The sequence below is a fragment of the Hyla sarda genome, chromosome 3 (assembly GCF_029499605.1).
Source record: "Hyla sarda isolate aHylSar1 chromosome 3, aHylSar1.hap1, whole genome shotgun sequence".
In the NCBI taxonomy this organism is placed as follows: Eukaryota; Metazoa; Chordata; class Amphibia; order Anura; family Hylidae; genus Hyla; species Hyla sarda.
The window spans coordinates 340,641,733-340,660,083 of NC_079191.1; the positions used below are offsets into that span (position 1 = coordinate 340,641,733).

An 18,351-nucleotide genomic window follows, 5' to 3' on the forward strand; every position below is an offset into this window, starting at 1 on the left:
ATTTTTAGGTGGAAAATTGAAAGGGTTATGATTTTTAAAAGGTAAGGAGGAAAAAACGAAAGTGCAAAAACGGAAAAACCCTGAGTCCTTAAGGGGTTAAGCAAGTGCCCTGAGGAAAACTCTTGTATAAAAAATGGAAAAATATATCAGAATAAGTATTTTGCTTATAAAAATGAAATACTGGCGAGACATAATATAATGCAAGAACCTACAAAAAAGTTTGCACAGTTAAGAAATGTGCCAAAAACTACAAATGTCATTGGCATAAGTAGTACTACTGCAAGTAGTCAACTGCAAGCTTTTTGCAATGAAAAATTCAGATATTGAATCCAGAGATCATCGTCTTGTTTCATCTTGTTTTATCTTTTCTTCATTATTGCCAAGAACTCCATGACCAGCCTGTATTTCCAGTAGAACTATAAGAATATGGATTTGGCACTGGATTTTGATTTGAAGAAGAGGATGGATTTGCATAATTGTATGGCAAATTGGCACCAAAGGGGCCAGAAACAGAATGCATCTGTGCTTGAATCTGTCCATTAACTGGTTTGTATTATAGGAATTTTGCACTGCAAATGTTTATAAGGATTGGTTGACTGTGTATTGTAGGAAACATGTGAGTATCCTTGAGTTACTCTCCTAGCATTATTGCCATGTTGATACCTGTAAAAGCAATATTGCCAAGGACTGGCAGAAACAGGGAACTGTGGATACTGGCCACCGACTGTTGTAATTGACTGACTATCCCAGGTGGTAGATTTAACCATTTTGAAGGTAGGCTTTAAGTCCAGTAGGCTTTAAGTCATTCATTCTTTGTTGTGGTTCTTCAGTTGCAGAATTAAGTTGTATAATGTTTTCCTGTTCCTCTGAACAGCTAATGTCACTGGAACACACAATACTCATATTGCCATCTAATGAAGAATCCCTTTCTTCAGAGAAAATATACATAATTTTCTTATTTTGAATGTCAGGTGGTATTCTGACATTTTCTGATTATAAAGGAATTTTGTAATCTGGGACACAGGTAAAAATAAGTATTTTTAAGTGTACTGTAGCACATTTTTCTGCCCTCATAAGTGCATACCACATACCTACATCTAAGTAGTGTGCTATTTTGTACCTGGTGATCTGTCAAGGGTCTATAACCTGTCAAAGGACAGCCAATTGTACACACTTGCTGCTGTTCGAGACAAATACTGTTTTAAGTGTAGTGAAGCATCTTGTACTGTCCTCATATACGCAATAAGTACAGTGGTCCCTCAACATATGATATTAATTGGTTCCAGGAGAACCATCATATGTTGAAACCATCAAATGTCGAGTACATATGTCTATGCAAAAATGGTAATTGGTTATGGGGCCTCGGAACCATTGTATGTTGAATACATATCTCTATGGGAAACTGCTAATTGGTTCTGGGATGACCATTGTATGTGGAGTGTATGGGGAGTGTTTAACAAACCAGGGTGCCTCCAGCTGTTGCACAACTACAACTCCCAGCATGCATGTACAGCCATTGACTGTCTGGGCATGCTGGGAGTTATAGTTTTGCAACAGCTGGAGGCACACTGATAGGGAAACATTGATGTATGGGGTGTATAGTGTGTATATGTGACATCGCATACAGTACTGTACAGTTCTTTAAATACCTTCAGGGGGGACAGAATGTCCTCCATTACAATCCTGCCGACTACAGCTCTATAGGAAAGGAAGGGGAGGGCAGCCAGCAGCTCATTGGATGCCTGCAGCAAGATGCTCCAGGCTATTGGCTATGGCTGCACTGGGGGGGCGGGGCCTACACGGAGCTCACAGTGGAAGCCTGCGTGAGTTAGCAGGACAGCATGTGAGTAACAGGAGGCAGAACGGGGCACATTAAACAACAGTTGCTGAAGTTGTCAGCGCTGTCAGATAGCTGTTTGTACGATGGCCCCGACACACAGCAGCATCATATGTCGATGCTGCCTTCAACATACGATGGGCTCTGAGAGGCCATCATATGTTGAAATGATCATATGTCGGGCCATCATAAGTCGGGGGGTCACTGTATATTAGGCAGAGTAGTGAAATTTCAATTTAAAAATCTTAAATTTAAAAATCTTATATTTGAACGGTCTCCTCATGCTTCTGCCAACTCCAGGCTGTGCCATTCAGACACTATATGGTCTCCTCATGCTTCAGCCACCTCTAGGCTGTGTTATTCAGACACTATAGGGTCTCCTCATGCTTCAGCCAACTCCAAGCTGTGTCATTCGGCCAATATATGGTTTATCGATGCTGCCAGGCCTGGGTATGGGCCTACATTTTTTTTATGGTAGCACTAGCTACTCTAAATCTTCAATTTAAATTTCAAAATTCATCTTTTAATCTTAGGGATTGTGAAGCCCTAGTGTCTTCTGATGTTGCTACCAACTCCAGGCTATGCCATTCAGAAACTATGTGGTCTTCTCATGCTTCAGCCACATCCAAGCTGTGTCATTCAGCCACTATATGGTCTCCTCCTACTAATGCCACCTCCAGGCTCTGTCATTGTGCTGCTAAGCAGCAGTGATTCTAAAAGCGATGCCTGTAATCTGCATGTCATTCTGAATAACAGTACTTTTTTAATACCCCGGCACACTCCATATGCATGTTAGAACTCTCTCTGTGGGCCAGAAATAGCCGTTTTTAATATAGATTTGCCGCAAATAAATTCGACCCGAAACTAATTTTTCCCGAATCAAATTTTTCAAAAGTTCACTCATCTCTAAAAATTAATATAGAAAACATATGACAACCATGGCAGGAAAGAAAACTGGAGGAAAGAGCTACAGCCACCAATGAGATCCTAGTGCTTATTTTCCACTTTAAGAGCATGGTCCCATGGGGGAGTATCTGCAGCATATTTCATGCTGAGGATGCACAGACATCACTGCAGAGCAAAATCCCAGCTACGGGTAGCTCTGTTTGTCCGCTAATAGCAGCAGATTTCTATGGCAGGAAATCTGCCACTACGAGCGGACACACAGAGTTACTGGACCTAGGCTGGGAGCTCTATTTGAAGTTCTTCTGTGACTTGCGTCAGCACATCCACAGACTGAAATATGCTGTGGGTGCATCCTGTGTGACCCTGCCCTAATAGCCTTCATCTCATCTTGCACATTTGAAAACAGTATCAGTAAACCATATATTGGCTGAATGACACAGCCTGTAGTTGGCTGAAGCATGAGGAGACCATATAGTGTCTGAATGGCACAGCCAGAAGTTGGCAGCATCATGAGTAGACATTTGGGCTTCACAATCCCTAAGATTAAAATATTAATTCTGAAATGTGAAATGTAAGCTAGTGCTACCATAACAACATTTTTATTCCTAGACCCAGGCCCAGCAGCATCAGTAAACCATACATTGCCTGAGTGACACAGCCTGTAGTTGGCTGAAGCATGAGGAGACCATGTAGAGTCTGAATGGCATAGCCAGGAGTTGGCAGCAGCATGAGTAGACACTAGGGCCCACATTTATCAATGTGTTTACACCATTTTTTCCTTCTATATTTGGCGCTAATTTGCGCCTTTTTTGTGCCTTTTTGTTCAGAAGTTTCTGCATATTTTGGGTTACGATCCACTGATTTGGGCAGTATGCATGAAATAGACGTGTTTTATCAATTGCGCCTTTTATAAAAAAGCACATAAAAAGGCGCAAAGACCAGAAATACGGCAAAAATTTACACTAAGCTCAAGGTGGTGTAGGAAATCTTTCTACGTGTCCACTGCGCTATCACAAAAACCAGTGTAAGAGAAAGGTGTAAGATAGAGGTTTGAGGGTATTACCATGCTTGCGCCAAAATCATCAAGATGTGTGCGCCTTTTTAATAAAAAAGGCGCAAGGACGGGAAATATACGGTGTTTAAAAAAACGCAACAAAAACACGGAGGTAGACAGCTAATGATAAATGTGGGCCAAGGACTTCACAATCCCTGAGATTAAAAGATGAATTCTTTTTGACTATATGGCATCTTCTTTTTAAGTTTTGTTTATTTTGCAATATACATGTGTTATATGTTTTGGCAGCATGTGTGTGTTTTGCTTACCTGTTTGTTGGGCAGGAAGTTCTGTAGTTCAGAGTGTTTTCTTTTACTGTTGTTCACAGTTCAGAGTCTGTTGTGGACAAGATGTCATAGCATTTTTTTCTCTGTTTGCATGAGAGAAATAAGCCACGCCCCCTCATCTCATCCAGCTGAGTACACAGCTCCTCACCTCTCCTCCCCCCATGCTCTGTATCCTAAGGATGCAGGTCTGCACAGGAGAAGATAAATGTGTTATCTGAAGGGGAGGATGACAAGGTGCATGGACTAAGGATGCATGGACTGCAGGGGAATAAATCTCATACTGGGAATGATCTCTATATGTGAAGGGGGAGGGGGGGGGACTCCTGAATGACACATGCTGGGAGTTGTAGTCCCTGTTGTGTGTGTGTGTATGCTAGTGTTTACAAACCAGTGTGCCTCCAGCTGTTGCAAAACTACAACTCCCAGCATGCCCTGAAAGACTTTGGGCATGCTGGGAGTTGTAGATTTGCTACAGCTGGAGGCACACTAGTTGGGAAACACTGTTCTAGCCTATTTAGCATACACATCAAGTTACACCAATGTTTCCCAACCAGAGTGCCTCCAGCTGTTGTAAAACTACAACTCCTAGCATGCCCAAAGGCTGTCAGCGCATGCTGGGAGTTGTAGTTTTGCAACACCTGGAGGCACCCTGGTTGGGAAACACTTGTGTATGCCCTACAGAGGTGTGGTGAACTGCAACCCCCAGGAGACTACAGAGGCAGCATGCTGGTGTTATACCACAGACTGAAGACTCCTGAATGACACATGCTGGGAGTTGTAGTCCCTTTTGTGTGTGTGACAGTGTATCCCAACCAAGGCTGATTTATATTAGTGTGCTGTGTATAAGGTGGCCGACCCGGGAAAATAGTAGGATGGGTAAAGGGCGGAACAAAAAAAAAAAAAAAAGGAGCAGCCCCAAACCAGCAAGGCATGTAGCATGCTGAGATTTGTAGTTTTCAGCACAGCAAGAAACAGGAAATAGAAGCAAAGACAGGAAAACAAAGTGGGGGATAAAAAGACAACAAAGAACAGAAATAGAGTCGTCTAAACAACCAGAATAGAAATGAAGCAAAACAAATAAGGTAAGTCACAAACGGAAAAACACGTTGACCACCGGAGTACCCCTTTAAGATTAAAAGAGGAATTCTGAAATTTAAACTGAAGATTTTGGGTAGCTAGTGCTACCAAGACAACATTTTTATTCCCAGACCCAGGCCCAACAGGATCAGTAAACCATATATTGCCTGAGTGACACAGCCTGTAGTTGGCTGAGGCAGGAGGAGACCATATCGTGTCTGAATGGCACAGTCAGGAGTTGGCAGCGGCATGAGTAGACACTAGGATATCACAAGCCCTAAGATTAAAATATGAATTCTTAATTTAAACTGAAGATTTGGGGTAGCTAATGCTACCATAACAAAAATGTTATTTCCAGGCCCAGCAGAATCAGTAAACCATATATTGCCTGAGTGACACAGCCTGAAGTTGGCAGAAGCATGAGGAGACCATAACGTGTCTGAATGGCACAGCCTGGAGTTGGCAGCAGCATGAGTAGACACTAGAATTTCAAAATCCCTAAGATTAAAAGATTAATTCTGAAATTTAAGCCAAAGATTTAGGGTAGCTAGTGCTACCATAACAAAAATTGTATTCCCAGGCTCAGGCACAGCAGCATCAGTAAACCATATATTGCCTGCATGACACAGCCTGGAGTTGGCTGAAGCATGAGGAGACCATATAGTTTGTGAATGGCACAGCCAGGAGTAGGCCGCAGCATGAGGAGACCATTGAAATTTATGATTTTTAAATTTAAATTTAAGATTTTGAAATTGAAATTAAGGATTTTGAAATTTAAATTTCACTACTCTGCCTGACATACTTATTGCGTATATGAGGAGAGTACAATACACTTCACCTTGCTTAAAACAGTATTTGTCTAGAACAGCAGCAGGCGTGTACTATTGGCTGTCCTTTCACAGTTTATAGACCCTTGACAGATTATCAGGTACAAAATAGTACACTACTTAGATATAGGTATGTGGTATGCACTTATGAGTGCAGAAAAATGTGCGACAGTACGCTTAAAAATACTTATTTTTACCCGTGTCCCAGATTCCAAAATTCCTTTATAATCAGATATTGTCAGAATACCACCTGACATTCAACATAATAAAATGATACATATGTTCTCAAAAGAAAAGGATCCTTCATTAGATGGCAATATGAGTATTATGTGTTCCAGTGACATTAGCTCATCGGAGGAACAGGAAAACATGATACAACTAAATTCTGCAACTGAAGAACCACAACAAAGAATGAACGACTTAAAGCCTACTGGAACTGAGGAACTTCAGAATGGTTAAATCTACCACCTGGGATAGTCAATCAATTCCAACAGCCGGTGGTCAGTATCCACAGTTCCCTGTTTCTGCTAGTCCTTGGCAATATTCCTTTTATTACTGGTCTGGTATCAAAATGGCAATAATGCTGGGAGAGTAACTCAAGGATACCCACATGTTTCCTACAATACACAGTGAATATATGGAGATCATACAGTGGCTGAATGACACAGCCTGGAGGTGTCTGAAGCATGAGGAGGCCATGTAGTGTCTGAATGGCACAGCCAGGAGTATACCCTAGGGCTTCACAATTCCTAAGATTAAAAAGAAGAATTCTGAATTTTAAACCGAAGATTTTTGGTAGCTAGTGCTACCATAACAACATTTTTATTCCCAGACCCAGGTCCAGCATCATCAGTAAACCATATATTGCCTGAATGGCACATCCTGGAGGTGGCTGACGCATGAGGAGACCATTTAGTATCTGAATGGTACAGCCTGGAGTTGGCAGAGGCATGAGGAGACCATTGAAATTTAAGAATTTTAAAACGAAATGTAAGAATTTTAATTGAAATTGAGGGTTTTGAAAATGAACTCTTAACTCCCCAGGCCCTGGTGTGGGGGTACAAAGGACCTAATCTAACAAGGAGTCACATGGCAGCACAATGACAGAGCCTGGATGTGGCATCAGTAGCAGGAGACCATAAAGTGTATGAATGGCACAGCCTGGAGTTGGCGGCAGATGAGGAGACCATAGGGCCTCACAATCTTTAACAATAAAAGATGAATTTTGAAATTTACATTGAAGATGTATGGTACCTAGTGCTACAATAAACATGTATAGGTAATGTCCTAGGCCTAGCAACATCATTAAACCATGTAGTTGCTAAATAACACAGACTGGAGCTGGCTGAAGCATCGGTAAACCATATATTGGATGAAGGGCACAGCCTGGAGATGGCTGAAGCATGAGGAGACCATATAGTGGCTTAATGACACAGCCTGAAGTTGGCTGAAGCAGAAGAAGAGACCATATAGTGGCTGAATGAGATAGCCTGGAGGTGGCAGCATCAGGAGTCCTGAAAGTGACCCGGTGAAAGAGTGGTGCAGTGGGTGGCAATACCAGTACCCGGTGACGAAGGTGGGATGTTTGTAACTGGGGAGCAGCGCATTAAATCTGTTTGGCACTATCCATATTTGTGAAGTGTTGGTGTGGCACCATGGTCAATCTACTCTCATGCATTGGTGGTTGTAAATCCTGGCTGATCCATGCCTTATTCATCTTCACAAAAGTCATTCGCTCCACATTTTTTGTGGACAGACGAGTTCTCCTTAAGGTAACTATGGCCCCCGCCATACTAAACACCCAATCTGATGGTACACTACTGGCCGGGCAGGACAGATTTTCCAGGGCAAACTCTGCAAGTTGCGGCCACAAATCAAGTTTGGCTGCCCAGAAGTCCAGGGGATCTTCAAGGTGTGTTGGCACCTGCTGGTTCAGGTACTGCTCCAGGTCTACCTGCTGCTGATGAGTTGCTTTATTATGCGGGTGAAGAAAGCTACTCATCAGCAACTGTACACTCAGGCTGCTGCTGATAGAGCTGGTACTGCTCCTGCCACCCCACCCTCCCCAGCAGCAATGGCAGTGGAAGGTAAGCGCAGGGGGCCCCCCGATTCAGACCTCTGAGAGGATGGACGATGGTGCCCATAGGCAACGGCCAAATGGCTACATAGGATGCCTCTGTAGTAGGTCATTTTGTCCTCCCTCTCAGTGAGTGTAAAAAAAGGCCCCTATTTTGTGGCGGTAGCGAGGGTCCAATAAGGTGGAGATCCAGAAGTCATCCCGCTGCCGAATGGTGACAATTCGGCTGTCATTACGCAAGCAGGTGAGCATGCATCGTGCCATTTGTTCAAGTGACTCAAAGGGACTCCCTGCCTCTAGCTCCACTGCATACTGCCATGGTGTGTGCTCTGTCTCGCCTTCCTCATAACCCTCTAGCTCCTCTGGCTGCTCCTGCTCCTCCTCTCCTGTCAGATTAATAGAAAAAATGCCCATTTGGCGAAACCTAAACTCTGCTCCACTGTGCTCCTCCCAAATCCACCTCCTCCAGTTAAGCCCCCACAGGGCTCATGTGGCCGTGATATGTAGGTGCCACGTGTCCAGTACCCTGACCAGCCACCGTTTCCAACACGTGTTGTAAGAAATGAAGCAGTGGAATGACGTTGTTCATCCAGTAATTCTGGTGACATACTAATAATGTGTCTTCCTCAAAGGGCCTGAGCAAACGGCAGGTGTTATGTATGAGCTGCAACTGGTTCACATTGAAGTTACACAGGGGAGTACCGCTATCATGGATCATCAAGAAATTGGTGATGGCTTTTCTCTGTTCGTACAGCATATAGAGGATGGATTTCAATGTTTGGCAACGTCACAAATCAGGATGGGATACCATTCAGACGCTGCAGCTCAAGGAGGGTGTGCTTTGCGATGTACGAGTTGCTGAAGTGCATGCAAAGTCTCCTTCCCATTGTTAGGATGTCTTGCAAATCAGGGGAACACTCCAGGAACCGCTTGACAACCAGATTGAACACGTGTGCCATGCAGGGCGCATGTCTCCTTCCCAGTAGTAGCGCAGACAAGATGTTCTTTCCATTGTCAGTCACCATGGTTCCCATTTCCATATTTCGTGGAGTAAGCCATGCTCCGATTTCTTTACAAATGACTTTTAGCAGTTCCTCCCCTGTGTAACTCTTTTCGCCAAGGCAAACCATAAGAACAGCGTGACACTGTCGTGCCCTGCACACATGGTATGCTGAAGGGCCACTGAGACTTGTCCGGGCTTTGGAGGCTGAGGACACGGTGGAGGATGAGGAGGCGGAGTCGCACACTGTCACAGGACCAACTGGCTGAGAGCATGGAGGAGGAAGCTGTGCAACCTGACCAAGTTGGGGTTTTGGCTGTGCAGGAATCACATTCACCTAGTGAGCCGTAAAGGACATATATTGTCCCTATCTGTAGTTACAGCTCCAGACGTCGGCACTGCCATGCACTGTGGTGCAAACCAACAGGCTCAAGGACTGGCCCACCTTCCCTTTCACAAAATTGCGCAGGGCTGGTACTGCCTTCTTTGCAAAGAAATGACGGCTTGGCATTCTCCACCTTGGCTCGACACAAGCACTCAGTTTTCTGAAAGGGAGGGACTGCAGCATCAGCAACTTAGACAGGAGCACATTCAGCTTCTGCACCGTTGGGTGAGTGGGCGCATACTGTTGTCTCTTGGACATGGCTTTGCCGATGGATTGTTCGCAGAATGGCTGGCTCATTTAACATTTTTTACTATTTACCGAAAATCCACAAGGATGTAAAAAAAACTCCCGGCCGCCCTATAATATCGGGCATTGGGGCAATAAGTAGCCGCCTGTCCCATTATGTGGACCCTTTCTTAAAGTTTATGTCCAAAATCTTCCTGCATATTTTAAAGACTCTACACAATTGATCCATGAACTATATGAAATGAAATATCTCTTGATGAGCAATGTGCTTTTTTAACGTTGGATGTCAGTGCATTATATTCGAATATTATTGAAGAAAAGGGATTATGTGCAGTAGAATATTTTTTAAATAACAATTCTGCGATAAGCGATGTACAAACTAACTTGTTAATAGAATCTATCAAATTTATTTTAAATCATAATATTTTTGCTTTTTAAATTTTTTTATCAAATCTGTTTTTATTAGACTTACAATGTACAACAAATACCATTGTGCGACAAACAATAGCCCATAACTTGACAATTTGAGCAGAAAAGGACAGTAATCAACAAGGATTACAAGGTATGAGGTGAAATGGGAGAATTAACAATACAAAACCACAGTCAAGAGGTTAGGGATCAGAGAGGGAAGGAGGGGTGTGGGGAGTTACAGTATGTAGCTGTCAATAATCAATCAAAGCACATTGAGAGGTCACTTACATTTGTATGTACAACACAACTACTGTTATTTTGTTTATTGTATACCGAGGACAACCAAGGTGTCCACACCTTTAAGAACTTGTCATGCGTCCTCAGTGCCCTATGGCAGAGCTCCTCAAATCTGTGTACCTGGTGGACCTTTGTAACCCATTCTGCAATTGTTGGTGGATTTACTTGTAACCAGTGCAGGGGTATAAGAGCCTTAGCGGCCGAAAGTAAATGAGCAATAATAGATTGCTTCCCCGGTGTATAACCCAGAGATGGCATACTCAGAAGAACTGCAGCAGGGGATAAAGAATTTTTCGTTTTTTAATATTTTTGCTTTTGACCAGAAAATATACAAACAGATTAGGGTCTGTGCGATGGGGACTCATTTCGCCCCAAGTTACGCAAATTTGTATATGGGGCATTTTGAGTCCCTATTTATTGCACAGTCCCCCTGGTATCAGATAAATATTTTATATTTTAACCCCTTAATCTGTTGGGGACGGAGGGCGTATGCATACGCCCTTGCGTCCTGGTACTTAAGGACGAAGGGCGAATCCATATGCCTGTCGGAATTTCGATCCCCGCTGCGCGCCTGGTCGGGACCGGACCGGGGTGACTGCTGATATCGATCCGCAGGCGCCCCGTGCAAATGCCCAGGGGGGTCATTAGACCCCCCCCTATTTCGGCGATTGGCGCAAATCGCAAGTTAATTCACACTTGCAATTTGCACCGATTCTGGGTCATACGGGTCTATGGTGACCTGGTGACCCGGAATATAAGGGGGATCGCGATTGTCTAAGACACTCACGATCCCCCTGATGGGATAGGAGTGAGGTGGAAGGGGTGCCACCCCTCCTATCCCTGCTATTGGTCATCAGAAGTGACCACTAATAGCAGATCGGGGGCGGGGGGGTTAACTTTCGTCTTCCCCGTCCTGCCCACCCACAATAGGCGGGGAAGAACGGGGAACCAAAGGGGACCGGGCGCCGAAGATCCACCCACCCATCCGGAGGCTGCAGGCGACGGAGATCAGCGAGCGGCGATGTCGTGCGGAAGAAGAGGACGGCTACCTGGATCCTACGGAAGTTGGTAAGTTGCCTAGCAACACATGGAGGGCTACAGTCTGAGACCACTATACAGTGGTCTCTAACCTGTAGCCCTCCAGATGTTGCAAAACTACAACTCCCAGCATTCCCAGACAGCTGTTTGTGCATGCTGGAATATGTAGTTTTGCAACAGCTGGAGGTCTACAGTTTGAGACCACTATACAGTGGTCTCTAAACTGTATCCCTCCAGATCTTGCAAAACTACAACTCCTAGCATGCCGAAACAGCTGTTTGCTGTCTGGGCATGCTGGGATTTGTAGTTTTGCAACATCTGGAGGGTCACAGTTTGGAGATCACTGTGCAGTGGTCTATAATCTGTAGCGCTCCAGATGTTGCAAAACTGCAAATCCCAGCATGCCCAAACAGCAAACAGCTGTCTCGGCATGCTGGGAGTTGTAGTTGCGTAACCTCCAGCTGTTGCATAACTACATCTCCCAGTATGCAATTCGGCAATCAGTACATGCTGGGAGTTGTAATTTTGCAACAGCTGGAGGCACACTGGTTGGAAACAGAACTGAAGGTTTTCCAACCAGTGTGCCTCCAGCTGTTGCAAAACTACATCTCCCAGCATGTACTGACAGACCGTGCATGCTGGTAGTTGTACTTTTGCAACAGCTGGAGGCACACGGGTTGGAAAACCTTCAGTTAGGTTCTGTTAGGTAACAGAACCTAACTGAAGGTTTTCCAACCAGTGTGCCTCCAGCTGTTGCAAAAGAACAACTCCCAGCATGCACGGTCTGTCAGTACATGCTGGGAGTTGTGGATTTGAAACAGCTGGAGGTCCCCCCCCCCCATGTGAACGTACAGGGTACATTCACACAGGCAGGTTTACAGCAAGTTTCTTGCTTCAAGTTTGGGCTGCAGCAAATTTTTCGCCGCAGAGCAAACTCCTAGCGGGAAACTCACCGTAACACTATACTACACTAACACATAATAAAGTGTAAAACACTACATATACACCCCTTACACTGCCCCCCCCCCCCAATAAAAATGGAAAAACGTATCGTACGGCAGTGTTTCCAAAACGGAGCCTCCAGCTGTTGCAAAACAACAACTCCCAGCATTTCTGGACAGCCATTGACTGTCCAGGCATGCTGGGAGTTTAGCAACAGCTGGAGGCACCCTCTTTGGGAATCACTGACATAGAATACCCCTATGTCCACCCTTATGCAATCCATAATTTAGTCCTCAAATACGCATGGCGCTCTCATTTTGGAGCCCTGTCGTATTTCAAGGAAACAGTTTAGGGCCACATTGCGATACAAATTTTGGGGGGCTTTTTCTCCTTTTACCCCTTAAGAAAAGGAAAAGTTGGGGGCTACACCAGCCTGTTAGTGTAAAAAAAATAAAAATGTTTACACTAACATGCTGGTGTTGCCCCTTACTTTTTATTTTCACAAGCAGTAAAAGGAAAAAAAGGAAACGCAATTTCTCCTGAGTAAGGAAATACCCCATATGTGGGCGTAAAATTCTCTACGGGTGCACAAAAAGGCTCAAGAGTGAGAGCGCACTATGTACATTTGAGGCCTAAATTGGTGATTTGCAGAGGGGTGGCTGATTTTACAGCGGTTCTGACATAAAAGCAAAAACATAAATTCCCACATGCAACCCCATTTTGGAAACTGCACCCCCCACGGAATGTAACAAGGGGTATAGTGAGCCTTAACACCCCCCAGGTGTTTGACAAATTTTCATTAAATTTGGAAGGGAAAATGAAAAAAAAAAAAAAAAATTCACTAAAATGCTGGTATTACCCTAAATTTTTCATTTTCACAAGGGAAAATAGGAAAAAAAGCCCCCCAAAATTTGTTATGAGTAAGAACATACCCCATATGTGGATGTAAAGTGCTCTGCTGGCACACTACAATGCTCAGAAGAGAAGAAGCGCCATTGGGATTTTGAGGAGAAAATTTGTCCGGAATTGAAGGCCACTTGTGTTTATAAAGCCCCCATAGTGCCAGAACAATGGAACCCCCACATGTGACCCCATTTTGGAAACTGCACCCCTACCAGAATTTAATAAGGGGTACAGTGAGCATTTACGCCCCACAGGTATCTGACAGATTTTTGTAACAGTGGTCCGTGAAAATAAAAAAAAATATTTTTCATTTGCACAGTCCACTGTTCCAAAGATCTGTCAAACTCCAGTGGGGTGTAAATACTCACTGCACCCCTTATTAAATTCTGTGAGGGGTGTAGTTTCCAAAATGGGGTCACATGTGGGGGGGTCCACTGTTCTGGCACCACAGGGGCACATGGCCCCTGACTACCATTCCAAACAAATTCTCTTTCCAAAAGCTCAATGGCGCTACTTCTCTTCTGAGCATTGAAGAGCATTTTAGGTCCTAACATCGGGTATTTCCATACTCAGAAGAGATGGGGTTACAAATTTTGGAGGGCATTTTCTCCCATTAACCTTTGTAAAAATTGTAAATTTGGGGAAAAAACTGCAGTTTAGTGAAAAATTGTATTTTTCATTTACACATACGATTTTAACGAAAAGTTGTCAAACACCTGCCGGGTGTTAAGGCTCACTGGACCCCTTGTTACGTGCCTTGAGGGGTGTAGTTTCCAAAATGATATGCCATGTGGGGTTTTCTGCTGTTCTGGCACCATAGAGGCTTTCTAAATGTGACATGCTCCCAAAAAACCTTTTGAGCAAAATTCACTCTCCAAAATCCCATTGTTGCTCCTTTCCTTCTGAGCCCTCTACTGCACCCGCCGAACACTTGACATACACATATGAGGTATTCCCTTACTCGAGAGAAATTGTGTTACACATTTTGGTGGGCTTTTTCTCCTATTACCACTTGAACTATTACCACTTAACTTTGCTGCTATTCCTGTGAAACACCTAAAGGGTTAAAAAAAACTTACTGAATGTCATTCTGGATACTTTGAGGGGTGCAGTTTTGATAATTGGGTCATTTGTGGCGTATTTCTCATTTGAAGGCCCTTCAAAACCACTTCAAAACTGAACTGGTCCCTGAAAAATTATTATTATTTGAAAATTTTTTGAAAAATTGGAAAATTGCTGCTGATCTTTGATGCCCTGTGGTGTGTTCCAAAAGTAAAAACATGTCAACTTTATGAGGCAAATATAAAGTAGACATATTGTATATGTGAATCAATATATAATTTATTTGGAATGTCTATTTTCCTTACAAGCAGAGAGCTTCAAATTTGGAAAAATGCAAATACAATGAATTTTTCACCAAGAAATGATGCAAGTATAGACAAAAATGTACCACTACCATAAAGTAGAATATGTCACGAATAAATAATCTCGGAATCACATTTATAAGTAAAAGCACCCCAGAGTTATTAATGCTTAAAGTGACAGGGGTCAGATTTGCAAAAAATGTTCTTGTCCTTAGGGTCATAATGGGCTCCGTCCCCAAGCCAATTTTCACTGTAGGACCCGGCCATTTTTTTCACATCTGACCACTGTCACTTTAAGCATTAATAACTCTGGGATGCTTTTACCTTTTATTCTAATTCCTACTTTTGGAAGACATCAGAGGGCTTCAAATAATAGCAGCAAATTGAAGGAGCAAATTCAAAATCTAAATTTTTTACACTGGAATGTTCTTGTAGACCCAGTTATTGAAATTTTATAAGCGGGAAAAGGAGAGAAATCTTCCTAAAATGTGTAACCCAATTTTTCTCGAGTAAGAAAATACCTCATATGTGTATGTCAAGTGTTCGGCGGGCGCAGTAGAGGCCTCAGAAGGGAAGGAGCGACAGTGGGATTTTGGAGAGTGAGTTTTTCTGAAATGGTTTTTGGGGGGAATGTCACATTTAGGAAGCCCCTATGGCGCCAGAACAGAAAAACAAAATAAAAAAACCACATGGCATACTAATTTGGAAACTACACCACTCAAGGCACGTAACAAGGGATCCAGTGAGCCTTAAAACCCCACAGGTCTTTGACGATTTTTTGTTAAAGTTGGATATGTAAATGATTATTATTTTTTTCACTAAAATGCTAATTTTCCCCAAATTTTTACATTTTTACAAGGGATAATAGGACAAAATGCCTCCCATTATTTGTAACCCTATTTCTTCTGAGTATGGAAATACCCCAGGTGTGGACGTCAAGTGCTCTGCTGGCACACTACAATGCTCAGAAGAGAAGGAGTGCCATTGAGCTTTTGGAAAAAAAAATTTTTGGAATGGAAGTCAGGGGCCATGTGTATTTACAAAGTCCCCCGTGCTGCCAGAACAGTGGATCCCCCCACATGTGACCCTATTTTGGAAACTACACCCCTCACATAAATTAATAAGGGTTGCAGTGAGTATTTACACCCCACTGGCATTTGACAGATCTTTGGAACAGTGGACTGTGCAAATGAAAAATTGCATTTTTAATTTTCACGGTCCACTGTTCCAAAAATCTGTCAGACACCTGTGGGGCATAAATGCTCACTGTACCCCTTATTAAATTATGTGAGGGTTGTAGTTTCCAAAATGGGGTCACCTGTGGGGGGGGGGGGGGGGCATTGTTCTGGCACTAAACAGGCTTTGTAAACACACAAGCCTTCAATTCCGGACAAATTTTCTCTTCAAAATCCCAATGGCGCTCCTTCTCTTCTGAGCATTGTAGTTCGCCTGCAGAGCACTCTAAATTCACATATGGGGTATTTTCTTACTCAGAAGTGGGGTTACAAATTTTGGGGGGATTTTTTCCCATTTTCCCTTTTAATTTTTCCATTCAAATTTGAAGAATTTTTATTAAACACCTGTGGGGAGTTAAGGCTCACTATACCCCTTGTTACATTCCGTGAGGGGTGTAGTTTCCAAAATGGGGTCACATGTGGGTATTTCTTTTTTTGCGTTTATGTCAGAACCGCTGTAAAATCAGCCACCCCTGTGAAAATCACCAATTTAGACCACAAATGTACATAGTGCACTCTCACTCCTGAGCCTTGTTGTGTACCTGCAGAGCATTTTACGCCCGCATATGGGGTATTTCCGTACTCAGGAGAAATTGCGCTCCAGTGGCTTTGATTAAAAGCACTTTTTAGCATCACGAAAGCCTGCAAATATGAGGTAAAATACTTACACAACACAATGTACACAACACCTGCACACAGTACAAAGGCTGTGTGCAGGTTATTACACTAAAATTTCATGACAGTTGCGCTTTAATTGATTGGTCTAAAAATAAAGCCAAGAGATAAGTAGACATAAACAAACTTTGTATTCTTAGAACATTTTAAATGTGTGTCTAGATATTTAAAACAATGGTGGCATTTCTTCTAGTACAATTCTCTCAAGTTTAGAGGGTTCCCTTTTTCAGCATCAGTTTTCCGGTCTGCAAAAAAAAATTGAGTTTGATAAGGATTCAGTGATGGTCAGTTTAAAACAGTCCTTTTTTTCCTTTTTAATGCTAGGTGTCCACACAAGTTTTTTTTGTGTTTTATTACGTACACTTATCCTTTCTGCTGGATCCACTTCTGACTTTGGCTCAAAAACTGCAGTGGTATTTTTCTAAAAAAAATGGCAAAAAAAAAAAAAACCTGTGTGGAAACTTAGCATAAAGAAGGTATTCAGGATTAGAAAAACAGAGCTGATCTTTTGAAAAAAAAAAAAAAAAAACAGTGCCACCCCTGTCATCATGTTGTTTGTTGAATTGCAAATTAGTTCTATTGAATGTGTATTCTGTCAATTTGGATTGTGGTATCCATTAGTTCTATTGAAGTGTGTAGAGTCAATTTATTATACCACATGCAACCCAAGGACTGGCATGGTGCTGTTTTTGATAACAAATATATTCCTGGATAACCCCTTAACCTATTCTTGTGTACTTTTTGATATGGGCTTTGGGTCATTGCTAGAATGAGCAAACTTACAGTAATTTGATTCGTCATGAACTTCTCGGCTCGGCGTTTGCTGACTTTAGCCTGCATAAATTAGTTCAGCTTTCAGGTGCTACGGTGGGCTGGAAAAGGTGGATACAGTCCTAGGAGACAGTCCTAGGAGAGTGTCTCCTAGGACTGTATCCACCTTTTCCAGCCCACCGGAGCACCTGAAAGCTGAACTAATTTATGCAGGCTAAAGTCAGCAAACGCCGAGCCGAGAAGTTTATGACGAATCAAATCACTATAAGTTCGCTCATCTCTAGTCATTACCCTGCTCTGTAACAACTAAGGTCTAGACTGGCATTGTACTTTGTGGTTAACTACAGGCAAACAAGTTTAGGTTGGCAGCACAGGCTCACAGTAGAAAAACCAGGCAAAGTTAGACATAGACATGATGACATCAGTCAAGTCTTGTCTCTAGCTCCAAAGTAACAGCTGTATTAAAGTTGAATGTAAATCTACAGGAAGTCTGATGGCTAAGATAAGTTGCAGTCAATGAGGCAGATAATTGTAACAGTGTCTTCTGCTGATCTTTATAGGCCTGGCTGCATCTGAGTTCCACTGGGTCCATGGAAGCTGCTGTGATGGTAGTTCTGCCCCTGTAATCCCATTACCAGAGATGCTGAAATCTATGTTGGCAGCAATGTAACCTCTGCTTAGTTCAACTTTCTAAGAAAATAATCACATTATCCACTTTCTTGATTATTTCATGTTTTTTTCAATGATTAAAAAATATTATATCATGGCCAAGCAAGATTTAATCTTTTAGATTGTTACACTTTTTATATATAATTTTTAACAGTTATTTGTAAGCAGGAAAGAAGCAGTTAATTGTTCAGATCATTCCTTGTTACCATATGGGCTCACAATCTAATTTTTTTTATATATCGGACAGTTATGGGCCAAAGTTTCTCAATTAGCTTGAAACCAAAATTTGTCATGTTTTAATCTAATCTTGTTTTGCCCATAGCAACCAATCACAGCCGCTCAAGTTTTAG

General features: G+C 42.7%; 1 long non-coding RNA gene across 1 annotated transcript in view; it reads right to left on the reverse strand.

The window, feature by feature from the left end:
• Positions 1–16,658: 16,658 nt before the first annotated feature.
• Positions 16,659–18,351, reverse strand: part of LOC130360807 (uncharacterized) — a 46,646-nt gene continuing 44,953 nt past the window's right edge. Inside the window, exon 3 of the long non-coding RNA XR_008890804.1 lies at positions 16,659–16,806. This is a non-coding gene — a long non-coding RNA (uncharacterized LOC130360807). The remainder of the gene's footprint in view (positions 16,807–18,351) is intronic.